Source organism: Amblyomma maculatum, chromosome 4 (genome assembly GCF_055883805.1).
Source record: "Amblyomma maculatum isolate TAMU_Amacu chromosome 4, ASM5588380v1, whole genome shotgun sequence".
In the NCBI taxonomy this organism is placed as follows: Eukaryota; Metazoa; Arthropoda; class Arachnida; order Ixodida; family Ixodidae; genus Amblyomma; species Amblyomma maculatum.
The window spans coordinates 92393668-92411388 of NC_139347.1; the positions used below are offsets into that span (position 1 = coordinate 92393668).

At 43.1% G+C, this 17721-nt stretch overlaps 1 long non-coding RNA gene across 1 annotated transcript; it reads left to right on the plus strand.

The window, feature by feature from the left end:
- Positions 1 to 9787: 9787 nt before the first annotated feature.
- Positions 9788 to 15399, plus strand: LOC146191670 (uncharacterized). Its single transcript, XR_014706674.1, has 3 exons — positions 9788 to 10079; positions 10803 to 10851; positions 13833 to 15399. It is a non-coding gene; the product is annotated as an uncharacterized LOC146191670 (long non-coding RNA).
- The last annotated feature ends 2322 nt before the right edge of the window (positions 15400 to 17721 follow it).

The window sequence follows — 17721 nt, forward strand, 5'->3', positions numbered from 1 at the left end:
TGAGGCTTGAAAATTTAGAATGCTTGCGGGGAGATTTCGGAGACCGCACACCTTCTAGAGGGACGTTCTTCGTTGAATTTTAAAGTTTGCGAGCAGAAAAAGGAGATATATTCTGAAACCGCACTGAGTAGTGAAAACGTCATCGTAGCATTTTCTCAAGAAAATAATAAAGTAATATCTAAGTACACTGCGGGGTTACACAATAGATTGGATAACCAGCAGTTGTGTATGCTCTGCGCAAACATTTCTGCGATAAATGTTCAGCCAATTTGTGCCTTCACCGCTATGACAGGGAACTCGTAAGGGAGTTTTCTATAATCGGCGAAATGCTGCGAACAACTTCGGCACAATGCAGCGCTGGTAATATTCGGCAAATCCAGCTATAGGCTTCTTTCTGACATCGATAAAGGCCAATACACATGTTTATACCACTCTGTATGTATCTGTATTTATCAGGATGTCGACTTCTCTAAATTCGGTCGACAAAATAATGAAAAAATTTTTCGAATCTTCCAGCAGGAAAAACTGGAAATATAGAAAACACAACGTGGCGACTTATTTTAGTGACAAAAAAAAATGATACCACGAGGACTTTGTTCGCATCTACAAGAGGGAGCTCACATTTTCAATGTTTCTTCAGAGTTTGGCTGGCGATAAAGGGTTCTCTTACTCTAAAAAAAAACACATTTGGCACCAAAAGTATCTTCGAAAAGTAGAAAATATACCTAGCCAAAATATTTTGTGGCTCTTCATTTCTTGTTTAAAAATTAATAATGTCAGAGCAAGAGGAAACAGGTGGAGACGGTTATTGAGTGCATCCAGATTAAATGTGCACATACCATTGAGAATAAAAGGCTCATAATCATTAGGGGATCTGCGCTGTTTTCCACAAACGTATATTATGAGTATATAAGTCGCTGCTCTTAGCCTAGCACGCGTGTCAAACACTGCACTACTCATAGACGTGACGCTGCCTGTACTTATAAACTATGATACTTCTCCTATTTAAATTCACTGGTAAATATTTCACGGAAAAGTGGAATGAAATGAACACAACAAGAGATAAAAGTTGGCACAAGTCCTTCATTTTGTTCTCTGTGCTATCTGTGGCCCTCCTGTGGCATTGATGTACTAAACGAAAACTCTTACTTTCCTGTTGGTTTATCTTGACCAGTCATTAAGAATTAAGATCGCGACATCATACTATACAACGACGTCGGGGCACACAGCATACGTCAGAGAAGAAGAAAATGAAAAGTCACCGTCCCGAAAAATCAATTCGGGCTGGCACGAGAAATTGGCGACAGTTGTTGGCCTCGCGGAAGTTCCCCTGGTCCTGCGGTGTTGATCTTGATTGGCGGAAATGGAGGCATTGATCCGTTCATTGATTTCGATCTCGGCTTAGAAATGGTTGCTGAGCTCTGCGTGTGCTCCGCGTGCGCTGAGTCCTTGTTTTCGAACAACCGCAAAAAAATGATATCGACCCCCAAGTGCGAGCCCCGACGCAAAAACATCTTGCGACAGATCTGTAACGCTTGCGCTTTTGCACGTCGGTGAGACCAGCCGTAACTTTTTGTTCCTTTCGCTGAGTTCACTGATGTTGTCAGAGCCCGATAGAGAATGAAACGGGTGCTGCTGGTGCCTTGTGTTGAATTTTTTATTTCTGTTGATTGAATAAAACCTCACGAAGCCTTGTAGTCTGCCGAAGCTGCTGCTAGATCGCCGGATATACGGAAAGGGATGTTTTAATGAATTAATTCGCGTCTATTGTTTTTTAAATGTTATTTGTTTGATCTTGTAGATGTACAGACTTGACGGACGTCCGTACTATGTCTGCTAGACGTGTGCTAGACGTCTGTGTGCTGTATCCGTTCAGAGCCTCCTTTCGTTTCGCGGATCAGTGAACTTATCGCCATTTCGCACAGTTTGCTCTATGGTCCGCCGTGGAAATTGGATTAAAAGGCGCACTCGCCGTGTAAACCGCCAAACAATTTCAAAATCTTCCAGAAAGCTTGACTTCACTGCAGTGTGGCATGTTTCTAATTAACAATGGTTCCTGGATTACCTCAATATAATTTCCTGCTTCTGTCTGCAAGCACTGGGAATCTGTAGACACAATGCACTGTATTCGTATACATATACCTACAAATGCAGAAAAGTGAATAACAACCCCGGCATTTTGCATATCCCGAGCACGCGACATGCGTAGCGTATGCAGCCTTAATTAGGTCCCGGCAATATTGGCCCTCCCGAGACCTCTGTAAACGCTGCAACTCTGAGGCGAGGCGCTTGGAGCGCATGTGGCGCCATCTGCAGATATGGAGTAAGTTTAGCGAGGCGGCGACACTCGCATGAACTGCGCCAAAACTCGGCGCTGAGACGGGCGAGCTTTTCTCCCATGTTCCCAGCTGACAACGTTTGCCGCTCAGCCCAGGCCATGAACTCTTCCTCCCAGCTCAGTCGGTTCAACACTCGCCTAGTGCACACGCCTGATGGGATGCCGGCGTGAGACATGGTTCCTAGGCTTGGGCTAAACAAGTACTACCATTATTACAGAGCATATGCTGCCCTGATGTTGGCCAGACCTTTCAGAGCTTTGTATTCTAACATGGTAACTACCCTTTGCTATTCAGCATGTTTCACTTACTGGCATGTGCAGCTGTCACAGTATTTGCCTTCGATCTATAGCCTCGTGTATGCACGTAGCCTTAGGCCGGATATGTACAGTCGTGAGCAAACATTTTATACAACACGCAGCCGGTAGTCGAGCTCGGGAAAACATCTAGAGACAGCGACAGGGACAGTGGCAGAGACACATGCATGCCCATAAAATGGAGCACTGCCACGATTGTCTCGATCCCATATAACTGTTGATATATGGAATTGAAATGCAGTTTTCTCCGTACTCCGCCATCGGCTGCGTGTTGTATACCCCTTTTTGCTCACGACTGTACGGGGTAGGTTTAAAACAAAGAAAGGAAATATTTTTGTTACCGCCCACGCACTCAACCCTAACGAACACAATTATGAACAAGCGAAATTTTTCAACGAAAGGTTGTTAAGGAATGTATTATCTTTTAAGCCTCTCGAGATTGCCAATAACAATCAATATATCTGCGGAGCTTTCTTCGGGACGCTTGTAGTTTCCTCCTATTAAGTGTCAAAATGCCCTCAATTGATTTCCCATGGTAGTATTAAATACTGGAAGCGAGTGCAAGGTTTTGATACACAAAGGAAGGATGGGCCACGAATATGTTCATAACTGTAGTCCGCAGTTTCCTTTCAGTTAAGTAGCTAGGCGTTGAGAAAGACCAGTCCGTAGCCGGAGACAGCTGCATCCGTTCGACAGACCGCGAAGCGTCCGCCGGTAGAAGGACTCGAACAAAATACGTAAAGCAGGCGACGCGCATGCTGCTGAGTTCGCTGATCAACGGCACTTCACCTGTAGCTTTCCCTAAACAATTGGGTACTGCGTCTAAAACCATTCGAGTATAAGCCGCAAAAAGCGCTTGACTTCTCGAGTCGCTTTGAGAGACGGAAACCACTGAAGCAAGCGTCATGCGTGTCTGTGTCAAGATAAAGTATTTAGCCTCCCCCTTGCATGTGCTGAGTGAAAGCGAACCGCGGCACCAACCACTACCGTAGGCCTAGCACGCAGCTATAAGGACACGGTGCTTGCCAAGAAATGCGCTTCTCACGGGTGTGATGGCGAGACCGAAAACACGTAAAAAAATGAGAAAACCATGTGCCTGGCTGCCTCTATAATACACTCTTGCAGCGGACGCCAAGCCAGCGGCGCGCCAAGGAAGGAGCGTGGTTTCTGGAGCGCGGCGGTTGACGTCGTTGCGATAGGAGTCCGGCGCGCGCGCTCTCTGCGGGCCGTCTAATTAATATTTTGCGCACGGAGGCGTTCTCGTTAGCTGCTGCGCGGGCGAGATTACAATTACGCGGTCAGCGTCGAGCCTCTTCAGGTCGTGTCTGGCGCTCTCGGCTGCTCCAGTGACGCGTCGCGGTGGAAATTGGAAGCCCTCCCACAACGCTGTCGGCACCGGAAGGCGAAGAACGGATAGTATACCTCTTCGCCTCCCGTTCGGAGAAAGTTTTCTCTGCTGCATCTGCGTGCCCGGCAGCCGTTATCGGAGTTGGGAGAGCATAGTGAGCCCGACGATGTGGTTTCGATCTAACCGCTTCGCACTGACGTCGAGCTGTCGAAGCGATGACTGCAGCCGGAGAGAAGCTGAGTCGTGGTTGAAGGGGACACCTCAATTTGGTTAAGAATGCGGATGCACCACCAGCATCTGCGCTTTCATATTCCAGCTGTAGAAAAGGAAGCACCATATAATGAATTCACGTTTCATAAATCCTTCCTTGCTACAGGTTTTTTTTTTTTTCTCATCGTGAAAGGGAATAAACTAAAGAGACTCTAAGGGAAAAGCTTTCCCTGTCATGGCCAAGATAAAAAAAGAAAAAAATCTTTTCGAACAAGCGCAGTAACTTGTGCTGGCGCTTCGCTGCTAATTTAACCTCAATTCTTCAAATTTTATTCTGTGCCAAATTCTAACCTTAAAGCGTATTAACGATAACGCTACGTGCCCAATCAACCTTGAGCAGCACACCCCGGCGGAAGCGTAATTTATTTCCAATCATAAAGGAAGCAAGCTCTCATTGAAACGCTGACTGAAACTTTCGCTCTATGTTTACCAGCGGTGTGAATTCGTGAGTGTCGGAATAGATCGGCCCCCAAACCGAAAAACCTTGAATTTGGGGTGTTTTACATAGAGGTTGGGAGTAAAGCCCAATTCCAGAGTTTCATCTCTCTACAGGTCAGGGTTTGTTAGGCGGTTTACTTTAAACACCGTGCTCTGAAAAGCAATCGCTTCCAAATTTTTGACGCGATGGCATTAAAGCCCCAGTCCCCCATAAAATCAAACATCGCCGTTATGAGCGAAAACATCACGGGTGTAACTCCGCTAGGTGGCGGCAGGACCTGTTAACACTTAAAGCCCCTTAACACTGCGGTGAGGGGAAACGTACCTTCCGGGAGCCTTGCATTCTGAGTCGCACACGCCACCCCTACGACAGGCAGGCACGTACGGCTTCGTGCGGCTTGGCTCAGTGGGGCTTTTCATCTAATGTGGTAGCTCGCGATTCTACAGGCCGGCCTACGTGCCTAAATATATCGTCACGAAGCGCACTTAGACGAGTGCTTGACGCAAATCAGCAACTGTAAAGCAAGAACGCAGTATACTGTACTGTTGGGCGACTTCAATCTCCATCAGTGACTTCTATGTATGCTAGGAGCAGGCTAGGGATCAGGTAGTAGGGGACTGTGGCATAGGCTCTAGAAATACCAGGGGTAATTATTAGCAGAGTTCATAGGATGCACTAATTTATGAATCAGGAATTCGACGTGCGCGTTTAACAAACGGAAGAACCACAAGTGGATGGGAAAAGCCAGAATGGAGAGACTGAAACGAAATAAATTTCATGGTGTTTTTTATCCGAGGAATTTTTCAAGACGTGAAGGTCACCGTGAAGGTTCGATGAAGTGACCACGTGATGTTAAGGCCTGGCATTAGTCTATATTTAAAGAGGGAATGGAATACACTAGTAAAAAAGAATCCCATCGAAGAATTAACGTTAAAGGAGAGTACAGTAGCACAAGATACTGCAGAAGTTCATATTCAGCTTTAATCGAAGATGTCATTGATGAAGACTCAATGAAGGATAATTTCACTGACATCATTACTGAGCTCGCGGTAGAAGTAAGCCGCAGGATTGTTAGATAGAATACCAGTAAAATATTTAAGGGTACAAAAGATCTGATTAAGAAAGGCCAAAGGGTGAATGCCTCCAAACCGGCCGACAGAATAGAACTGGCAGAGTTTATCAAAGCAATAAATAAACTTAAAATATCCGACATAAAGAAGTATAGCATGGAGAAAATCGAGCATGCTCTAAAGAACGGTGGCAGCCTTAAATTAGGCATGGGCAAAAATTAGATGTATGCGTTAAGGGACATGGCGGGCAATGTCATCACTAATATGGACGAGATAGTCAAAGTAGCTGAGGGCTTCTATACTGACATACACTGTAGCGGAAATAGTCAGGACAACATTGAGATTGGGAGTGGCGAAGAGCAATCAGACGGTCCACCAGTAACGGAGGACGAGGTTAAGAAAGCTTAAGGAGCCATGAAAAGGGGGAAAGCTGCAGGGTAGGATCAGGTAACTACAGATTTGATGAAATACGGGGGAGCGATTGTGCAGGAAAAACTGTACCCTTTTAGTGCAATGCCTCATATGACCTGGAGAGTACCAGAGTAATAAAAGAAGGCTAACAATATCCTCAGCCATTAGAAAGGGGACGTCACTATTTTGAAAAACTGGAGACCGATCAGCTTATAATCCGGTACGGGCGAGGTAATTACTAAAGTACCAGCTATTAGAATCGCGGCAAACATTCAACTTGAAAGGTGAAGAATCTTAAAGAATAGAATACCGATATTGTAAAGATAAAGAGCCGAGAGGGGTAGAACATTTAAATTCATGAATAAAATGTGCGACGGTGACATTCGAGGGGAGGAGGTTATGATGCGTATGGCTTGTTTTTGCAGTTTTATCAATGGCCAAAGATGAACATGATAGGCGTTACCCAGGATGAGATGCGTAGTTTAAGTGGCTGTGGACGAAAGCGTAGTAAAGTGATAGTAACGTGTGGATTGGGAAGAAGGATCGGGCTTTGATTAGTGCGCGTAACCCAAATGAAATTTTCTTGCAAGTTTCCGCTGTATGATAAAGGAATTTTAGGTGAGCGTCAATGACAACACCTAGAAACAAAATTCGGTCTTGCGACGCGATGGCAGTGGAATTGAAGTATAGCAATGGTGAGACGGGCAATGGCTTCTGAGGGAGGGAGGGGGGGGGGGAATCTGAAAGCAAGTCTTAGTAGCATTCACAGTAAGGCGGTTAATATGGCACCAATGCTCAAGAGATTTAATGTCATTTTGAAGGTTAGGTATGAGCTGGTAAATGTCATGGTGCGATGTTATCATAGTAGAGTCCTCTCCTCTGCGTATAATATACTATTACAATGCCTAAAGCAGGATGGTAACTCGTCAAGAAGAGACTATCTCTGCGATACTATTCACCGCTTGCTTAGAGGCAGTATCCGGAGACCTGGAATGGGAAGAGTTATAGGTATAAGGGTTCGTGGAGAATATCTCAGTTATCTGCAATTCGGTGATGGCATTGCCTTGCTGAGTAAATCATAGGGCAAATTATATATATATATATATATATATATATATATATATATATATATATATATATATATATATATATATATATATATATATATATATATATATATATATATATATAAAGGACATAGGCAGGTGGAGCAGAATGTTAGGTCTAAACTTATTATGCAGAAGACTAACACAATGTTCAACAGGCGCAGGAAGAAAAAGCAGTTTACAGTAGGGAGCGAGGTGGTAGATGAGTCAGGGAATACGTCGGTTTAGGAGGTAACAGCTGCCGATCCGGACCACGAAAATGAGAAAACTAGGGGAGACAGATTGGTTTTGAGCGCATTTGGCAAGTACTAATAGATCATGACTGGCAACCTACCAGTATCACTTAGGAAAAAATATACCAGCTTTATATAGGTATCACCGATATTCATTTATGGGGCAGAAATGTGGAGGCTAACGTAAATGTTTCTACTCCGGTTGCGGTAAACGCAGAGAGGTACTGAGCGGAAAATGGTAGGTGTAACTTTAAGATATATATAGAAATTTGTGCAGAGCGTGTCAAGGAAAAATATGATATAAAAAGCTGCTGTTAACGGTATTTTAGTCTAAATCAAAAAGAAATAAGCATGGACAAGATATTTAATGCGAAGGGATGACAACCGATGGTCGCTCAGGGGCAACGGCCATCCTTCTTACCTCTGAATTATTAGCACGTGTCACACGTTAACGGTGTGAGTGAGTGAAAAACGTTCATTTTCTGATATGGCGATTACACATTGAGGGACGGCGAGTGGTACCCTCAGTCCAGGGTGCTGCAACTAAAAAAGAGCGATTCAAATATTCTGGAGCCGGCGACCCCCCGAAGAGCTCAGAGGCCAAGCTAACACAAGCTTAGACAGGCAGCATGAGTGAAAAGGTGAGCTCTAGGACAAAATATGCGACATTGATTCATTTCACGCTGCTTAGAACAGACAGACGTGCGCCGTTCCCCTAATCTGAATACGCATGTCAGGATTCAAACCCGTCTTTTAAAGCATTTCTTGATGTGCCTAATGAAATGAAGCTGCGCAGTTAGCCCTTGACGACCACTGCATCCTCTCCTAATTTAATAACTCTGAACTGAATGGGTACAGAGCCGGGCTGGGCCGAACTTTTACCCAGAACTTGAATACGCGCAGTCGGTAATGAGGTAACATTCATATGAAAAGAACGGTATGCATTGCATGTCATAAGTTTTTTCGTGTTGCGCTTAATTCGAATAATACCGCTCGACGCATCCCTTCACGAAAGCGCCCTGCAACCTTTAGAGGCCACGGGAATGTTTCCTAATGCCCAGCGTATGTTTGTCTCGTAACAGAGCGACTAAAAAGCAAGCAACACATCAAACTACTTACAAGGCACACTGCTCTTAACGAGCAAAGACTGCGCAATAGCTGGAACCTAATCACAAAAAAATTCAGCTAATGCAGGAGTGCAGTCCGCCTTTTCGGATGCCATATTCCTAGTTTTGCAGAAAGAAGGAAGACCAGGGAAAGGGGCATAGCACTTTAAGCGGCGTACAAGCCTTCCTGTTCACCTCTTCCATTCCCTCCCCTTCCTTCCTGCCTGCGCTAGTGCATTCCCTTTCCACTGTCGTCTACCTCCTCGCTGGCGATGCAAGCAACGTTGTCGTTTCTATGTCAGTCTTTGCCCGCCCGGCATGGTCTATCCGCTTTCGGCGCAAAGCTTTGATTCGGAGTCCCTTTCCGCGTCATTAGGGAGCCTTCTTTTGGCCGCAGAAACGTCCATAGGACTCCCTTATTGCGCTTGCAGGGAAGCCTTCCCTACGAGGTAAGGCCGAGGAAGTCATTTGCCGAGTGCCATGAGATTTGCTCCCCTTCCTCTTCACTTCCCCTCCCCACTTTTTTATCCTTCGATGTCTGCTGCTGAAGTGAGCTTAAATGAGCGGTGGTGGGAGTGGCCCTACACTCTTAGAAAAAAAGTTAGTAAAAGGGTAGTAACGGCTGCCGTTACTACCTTTTTTAACCGTTACTACATTTGTACGACCTTCTTAGGTAGTAACATGGTAGTAACTCCTGCTGTTACTACGTTTTTTGACTGAAAGACCTTTTTACTACCTCTCTGGAAGCAGGGGTAGTAAATGTACCTTACCTGTTTTCTACCATGATCAGAAGATATCTGATACTATATACGATAGGAATATTGAAGTATTCAATACTCCTGATTACATTGCTACTCAATTTTGTTTTTGTTTATTTATTTGCCATACCTTCAATCGCCAAGGCATTATAGAGGGGAGGGGGTTACATAAATGAGCCCTGGGCTCAAACTGTGCGCTGCCTTTTCATAAAAAGAAAGAAGAAAGAAAGAAAGAAAGAAAGAAAGAAAGAAAGAAAGAAAGAAAGAAAGAAAGAAAGAAAGAAAGAAAGAAAGAAAGAAAGAAAGAAAGAAACTAAACATGCTTCCGAAACCGAAACTTCGTATAGGGAGGCGACAGTTAAAAAAGCCACAAAAGCCATTGATAGGTCAATCCGAACCAATCCGAAGTCATCAGTGGCGGAGAGGTGCGATGTCATCATGCTGCCTTTGTGGTCGTGCGGTGCGATTGTGGACGCTGTTTCCTTGCGTTGTGCTGCTTTTTTTGTGCTGTGGTTCTTTGAATGGGCTGCAGAATTGATGTGTGACATGTGCACTTCGATAGGTGTTCTGAATTACGTGAAGTAGTGGTAAATAGATTCACTGTCATACACCGCTTGCACCGTACCGTGGCAACGCCGGCTTCAACACGGAAGAAGGAAATGGACTGGCGTGATTGCTTGAAAATGTGAGTACGCTGCTTGAAATTATTGTTTGTTTAATATTGCTATTGAATGAGGTACGCGCTCTTAATATTGTTGCGTGTGGTCTCAAAGTCTCTTCGTAATACAACTCTTCGGAAGCTGTCGCTTTTCATGTGCAAGTTCGACCCAACCGCGAAAAAGTTATGTTATGGCGTATATCTCGTGATATAATCTTGGCGGGTGTGTATTGGATGTGTTAGCGCGGTGAATTATTGCGCCGGGAATTCCCGCCTTGGCTGCGGCGGTGTGAACCTTGAACCACACGTGAGCGTCCCGTCCCGTGAGTGCGCCTGGGAACATGTAAACCGACAACCCCCCACCTGCAGCGTGCCTTCGACGTGGCGGCGCCGGGCCGTCCGTGTTTGCCTTATTTCGGGTGTTTTTTTTTTTCTTTTTGAATGGGCCTAGTGCGCAGCGAATAAAGCGTCCATGTTTTGGTGTGAGAGTGCGCGATCACGGTACTCAGAGCAGCAGTGCGTCGTCAATGGGAGCGGGCGCTGGAAGAAAGGCGAAGTAGTGCGCAGTGCGGCGTCAACTGGAGCTGACGCTCTACGAAGAAAATGTGCGAAAGTGCGAGAGAAAGTATGAAACTTTAATCAAGTTATCTTTGTTATTGTCTTATTCTTTATTCGTTTTTTTTTTTGTAACTTGTAATGTGCGTTGAGTGTTTCCTTTTCCATATCCCTCCCCCTTTGTTTTTCTAACAGATGTGATCAGTACCCCAAACGAGCTGTGACCTGTGTGATCCTTTTCGAGGTAAGTGAGTGAACGAATAAGCTTTTATTTTGCCATTTATTCATCTCTTAGTATAACCATTGTGGTTCTCAACATTTAGATGAGTATTTTCTTAGTCTGTTTTAAACTCGCCTTTTTTTCTAACAGGTGGATGCATTAATGCGATGAGTAGAAACAGCGCGCAAAAAGCAGGTTATTGCGGTGTTGTGCATGTTTCACATTGGTCGCTGCATTTAGTCTTGGTGCTTGTGTGAAAGTACAAAAAAAAAATATTCCTCTCTGTAAAACATGGTCGGCTGACGCCAAGGTACAAACTCGTGTACTACTCAGCCGTTAGGTGTTTAGCAGTAGATGGTGATTCGAAAGAATTATTTGAGTGACCACACGTAGTCAAATGTGCATTACAAGAGTGATTGCTTTCATTACTAAATAAGATTTTTGTATTTTTTATGAATTGTGCGTATCTTAGTGTTGTTCACATCACAGGTGGGCAGTTAGCAGTAATGGGCAGTTGCATTCGTTGATACTTTGTGTCGTGGCTTTTGATGGAAGCTTTAAAATGCTGCAGTAGCAAACAGTAGTAGTAAACCAGAAATGAAAAAGTCATTTCGCTTCCTTAATGTCTTTCATGTTCGCTGCGCTTGCAGCTAGTTTGATCTTAGAGGCCTTTATTTGCGCAGTTTTTTGGTTGCCTTAATATTGTACACACATAACTGAATACACCAGCAGTGAAATTAGTTTTGTGCTATTGCTAGTATTTCAGAAGGAGAAGTGTGTCTGACATTTTGGGATAAGCAGCTTTTCGGTGCATGCACTTTTTTTGCAACTTTAAAATCAATTTGGATTGAGGTATGCAGGCACTGATCAATCAATATATTTTATGTGCTTGGAGCAAAAGGGAGAGAGTGTAGAATGTCAGGCATATTTCTGATACTGTGAGAAAGTCACCACTTAGAAAAAAAAATTCAGATGTCCACAAGTGTGAAACAAGGCCATTTTAATTTTTTTTTTTCACTGTGACTGTAAGGCGTACCTGTGCAGAATGCATAACCACTTGATAGCGAAATGTTTGCGAATATCTTTTTTTTTTTTTGCATATACAGAATGCAGCACATTAAACACTGTCCTAAATTCGGTGCATTTCAACATAGTAGTCTTATTCAGGAATTAAAGGAAAGAACCTCAGTCCTAACTTTTAAAATTAACGATCAAGTTTCTAAAAGATGAGAAAGAATGTGAGAAAACATGTTGAATTGTATTGTTTCCAGTAAGGTTATCAAAGCTGAAAAATTTTTTTTCTTTTTTTCGAGCATTGGGAGAAGGGCGTAAAGTGAAGGCACCAAATCAACATACAAGACTTCCTGCTCTTCAGAATATTACCAATACGCTAACCCTGCTACCTTTAACATAAAGAGAAAGCATACATGATTATGCTATTGTAAGCCAAGGCTGATCTGTGACAAATGCAGGCTGTGGCGGTGCCACTATCAATGGGTGTGGACAGCCGCTCGCGGCACCACCCTTAGATATCCAGTTGTAAAGGACAGTTTTCAGTATATTTTTTTTTTTTTTTCACAGTGCATCAATGATGACTTTCGCATAACCAGATTGTTGCTTTGTCTTTCCCCTGTGGGCATACTTGATTTACTTTCCTTTTGTAACAGGCATTTCTCATGAAATACATGTTGGGGATCTTTTTTCTCCCATTAGTTAAATTTATTTATTTCTTCGTAGAGCAGGCATTTCCACACTATTTCTTAATTTCCTGTTCAGTTTTGCCCATTATAAGTGCTACAAGATAAGGAAATCAGGTTGCCTTGTTTAAGAAATTTGAACAAAATGTAGATGTGTGAAATAAATGGGACAAGTTCCTGTTGGAGTTATTTAAAAATACTGGCTTTGAAATTACATCTTACACAACCCTTTTTTTTGCTCTAGAATGCACCTAGTTATGATAAATGAAGAAAACTGCTATATATGTGCCATAGTTGCAGTCTGAGACTTGGAAATTTCAAACCAATAGTTTACGTGCATTCCTATGGGCGTCACTTCACGCCCTGCACCCACAAATGGCTATACCGCTACATTCTGCTTATGTAACAAACCAGCAATTGTTTATAATAATGTAATCACATATCCTGCCTCTTCACAGTGCAGGTCTCAGCCTTAACATAAACCTAAAATTTTAGAAATGGGCATTGTTTGCTAATTTTGCACCTTTATTCAAAGAGTTGTGACGATGCTTGGTAAGCCGTATGTTTCATTTTTGATAACATTGTTCGAAGCAGAATAATGCAATGCGTTCACTTAGACTCTTTATTCATCTCCTCCAGGAGACTAGTTCGTGAAACTTAATACAATTTATGGAGGAATTTACGGGGCGATGGAGTAATTTTTCTTTTGAGTTTTGAAGCAACCTTCTCTGTTCAAACATGCAATAATTGGGAAAATGTTTCATGTGCTTTAATTTTATGCATAACAGAAACATTCATACACATTTAGAACACCAATTGTCTTATCCATTTTCTAATCTTAAGGTAGGTGTGCCTCATATTCATGGAGTAAAAAAAATATTAAAAATAGCCTCATTTGAGACTTGTGGGATGTTAGAAATGTTTTCTAGGAACCAGGCTTCGAAGTTTGCCTATCATCATATTGTGAAGTGCTTATGCCACCTCCCATTCTAAACCTTTGAAGGCAAGGAAAAGCCTTAACTGCCTTTCATGACCTTTTCATCTTTAGGGAAACTGTAAAGTCTCTCCTATACGAGCGAGAAGTAAACCATGCCGGCTGGTTACTTTTGGCAAACACAGTACATTGTATTGAGGCTAAAGTATAGCATTTTTTTTATCATGATGTGAGCAGTCTTGTTAAAGTTGCTTGCCCAGAATCCTCTTGATTGATCGTAGGTACTGAATTTATAACTGTCTGTTTTCATTACTGGGAAAGGAATTGTGTGCTTGGTCTCACTTGTTGATTTTTTCCCCTCTTTATATATGCAGTTACCTGAGCACTTCAGACTGGCCAATGCCTGGAACCTACCTGCTGCTCACCTGCACACCACAGCACAAATGAGGGACGCACTAAATCATCTACCAGCAAGCACACTGCAGTGCCCTTCTGCAAGCCATCACACGTTCAGGGATGCACGATTAAGGTCATACCCTAAACACTGCTAACGATGCTAGTATGAATGGACAGCTGCCTTGGTCTGTCTGCATTATTTCTTTTAATAATGCAAAAATAATAGTGAAAAAAAATCATTCTGAAGCAAATCTATCTATATTGTGGTGGTTAGCAAAAACAAAACCTCATTTCATATGTGATGTATCTGAAAATTGTTTTTGTGTTGGTTGTAAATGTCACAGCATGTTTATCTCACCAACTATTAACTGCGTGAGTTTGAAATGTACAGGTACCTGGAAAATACTGCAGACCATGCCTCTTGTATTTGAAATTACCCCATGAGTTTTGTAGGGAAGATGTGATAGTTACTTGGCTCCGTACATGAATGCTTCAGTGACGTGCTGAAGTATGTGCAAGGTATCTCCTAAGAGTCATTAGGTGAAATGTAACAAATGGTTTTATCACTGAGTTGTGGTTTGTATCATTATAGATCCGACTGCGCATTTAACATTTTGGTTTCCACAACATTTATTTTTCTTCTAGCAATGTTGTGCTTTTCCTTGTGACATTTAGCTTTATTCAGCCGGTCTCCACAACAGCCTTTCAGGTCTACACTAATGCTAGCCAGATTTTGATGGTATGTTAGATTTCTGGAAATAAGCTTCACATCCTAAATTTTAGGAGGGCACCCAACTCGGCAATATCTGGGCACAGATATAATGTTAGCTATTTGTTGACACTGCAATCGAGCAAAAAAATCAGCAATAACAGTTGATTGATGCTTGTGGTCACCTGTGTAGGATTAGCAAATGACAAATGTATAGTCGACTATATGCCTGCACTTTTTTCTCTACACTGACCATTACATACATGAAAACAATCTGGAAGAAGGCATACAATTCTTATAAAAGGCCTTTTATTTATCCCACTCGAGTTATAGGCAAAACTGTTTTCTAATCAACACTGCAGTCCACACCAGTCAATATAATATACACCAAGGTGTCGCAAGGTATCAAGCTTTTTAAAGACAGTGTCCTAGAAGTGAATAAGACTGGGCGTGTTGGTTAGACATTGTAAATCAAAGAGCATAGCGCGGGAACAGAAACGGAGACGACGACAAGACAGAACAAGCACTAGCTTTCAACTGAGGGTTTATTGCAAAAATGATCACATATATATACACTTCGGGATCGGCAATGAATGAGAAAACAAAACATTACTATCATACAGCCACATGCTAAGCCAAGAATTCAAGCTCTTCTTATGGCAGTGCAACAGACGCCTTGCTGACATATTTATCCCCTGTACGAGCTATCTCCAGTGCTTCTGTTATCTCCCTTGTCGGCTCGTTACGATCTCGATACATGATGATCGTCTTTTCGAACGGGATGACAAGGTGGTTCCGCATCACATCTTCTGCAGTGCGCAGCGAGATGGCAGTCTGTAGCAATGCTGTCAACTTTATTATAGTGCCCCAGAAGACGCACGTTTAAACATCAGCCAGTCTTACCAACGTAGTGTCTTCCACATGAAAGTGGAATTTTATAAACAACCCCCCCCCCCCCCCCCCCCCCCCCTGCAGGACACGTAAGGGTATCTGTGTTTAATCGGACACCCAGCCTGCAGCGTTTGCATAGGACAGGTTTTTCTGCACAAACTCAAAAGCATTTTTGGTGCAGTAAACAGGACATTTACGCCAGAACATTGCCCCACATTCCTTAAGTTATGAGAAACCTTATGCAGGTAGGGAATGACGACTACTTTTTCTTTATTCCTTCTTTCCTCCTTTTCTTCTCATCCGCTCGCAGTTCGTCACTCATGCGTGCCGCAAATTTCTTTCTGCGAAGCAGGCTTTCAGCAACGGAAACCATAACATGTTTAGGGTAGCTCGCCACCTGCATACTGACACTTTCACCCATGGCTTGATCACATGACTTGCAGAGAGCGTTAGACAAAAAAGAAAGCTCTCTGCAAGTCATGTGATCATGCCATGGATGAAAGTGTCAGTATGCAGGTGGCGCGTTTGCAGGCGGCGAGCTACCCTAAACACGTCATTGTTTCCGTTGCTGAAAGACTGCATCGCAGAAAGAAATTTGCGCCACGCATGAGTGACGAACAGCGAGCGGATGAGAAGAAAGAGGAGGAGGAAAGAAGGAATAAAGAAAGAGTAGTTGTCATTCCCTACCTGCATAAGGTTTTTCATAACTTAAGGAAGGTGGGGCAATGTTCTGGCGTAAACGTCCTGTTTACTGCACCAAAAAAGCTTTTGAGTTTGCGCAGAAAAACCTGTCCTATGCGAACGCTGAAGCCTAAGTGTCCGATTAAACACGGAGACCTTTACGTGCCCTGCAGGAGGGGGGTTCTTTATAAAATTCCACTTTCATCTGGAAAGCACTACGTCAGCAAGACTGGCTGATGTTAAACGTACGTCTTCTGGAGCACTATAATAAAGTTGACAGCATTGCTACAGACGGCCATCTCGCTGCGCACTGCAGAAGATGTGATGCGGAACCGCCTTGTCATCCCGTTCGAAAAGACGATCATCATATATCGAGATCGTAACGAGCCGACAAGGGAGATAACAGAAGCACTGGAGATAGCTCGTACAGGGGATAAATATGTTAGCAAGGCGTCTGTTGCACTGCCATAAGAAGAGCTTGAATTCTTGGCTTAGCATGTGGCTGTCTGACAGTAATTGTGTGTTTTCTCATTCACTGCTGATCGTGAAGTGTATATATGTGATCATTTCTGCAATAAACGCTCATTTGAAAGTTAGTGCTTGTCCTGTCTTGTCGTCCCCGTTTTTGTTCCGGCGCTATGCTCTTTGATTTACAATGAGTGGCCTAGTCCACCGAAATCATATGAGAGCTCATGAGTTGTATAGCTTAGTCTGGAGTATTTCTTTGTTTTCTGAAGTTTATTAAATAATGAAACTCATTAGCTAATTTTTTAGTTTCTGGTTTCAGCAACAAAGAGTCTATTAACGGAGCGTGGTTTCAGGAACAAAGCACTCCAGCGAAAAGCGATTTTGTTCTCCAGAATGCGTCTTGGGCTGCTGAAGGGGTACAGCTGCATGTGGCACACTTTTTATTGTGCGACTTATCATTTAAGGCCAGTGGGAAAACTAGTTTATATAAACAGTAGCTTGGTGCAAATATTTCAGTCTGCTATTTCAAAGCAATTATTGGCACTTCTTTCTTTGAACCAAAATTGGAAGAGGAAATTGGTCCTTCCTAATGATTGTAATCAATAAAGTCAGCATTATGTAACACTACTCTAAAAGCCTTCAGTTATTCTTAATGAGCTTGGTCTTATTTAGCAGGTCTATCCAGCAATTTACACCTAACAGGCATCCTTTTAATAATTAGTAATATGTATTGTGACAAGCTGGCTGTCTGTAGCATAATTTTAGGATGTGAGGAATGTTTCAAATGGGCATTTTTGGGAGGAAGTTTTGAGTCTGGGGTGGTGCAGTGATTGCGACGCTCGACTATGCGCAAGAATGCAGGATCGAATTCGAGTCTAGGCGGCCGCTTTTCTTGGAGGCGAAAAGCAAGGTGCCCGTGGGCTGTGCGATGTTTAGTGCACAATAAAGAACCCCAGGTGGTCGACATTTTTGCAATCCTTCACTATGGTGTCTCATAGCCTGAGTCGCTTTGGAACATTAAGCCCCACAGACCAAACTAAACCAGTTTTGAGTCTGAGTAGGAATTGCTGATGTGCTGTTTCAATTTATTGTGTATTAGTAGGTCAGTTTGATATAAG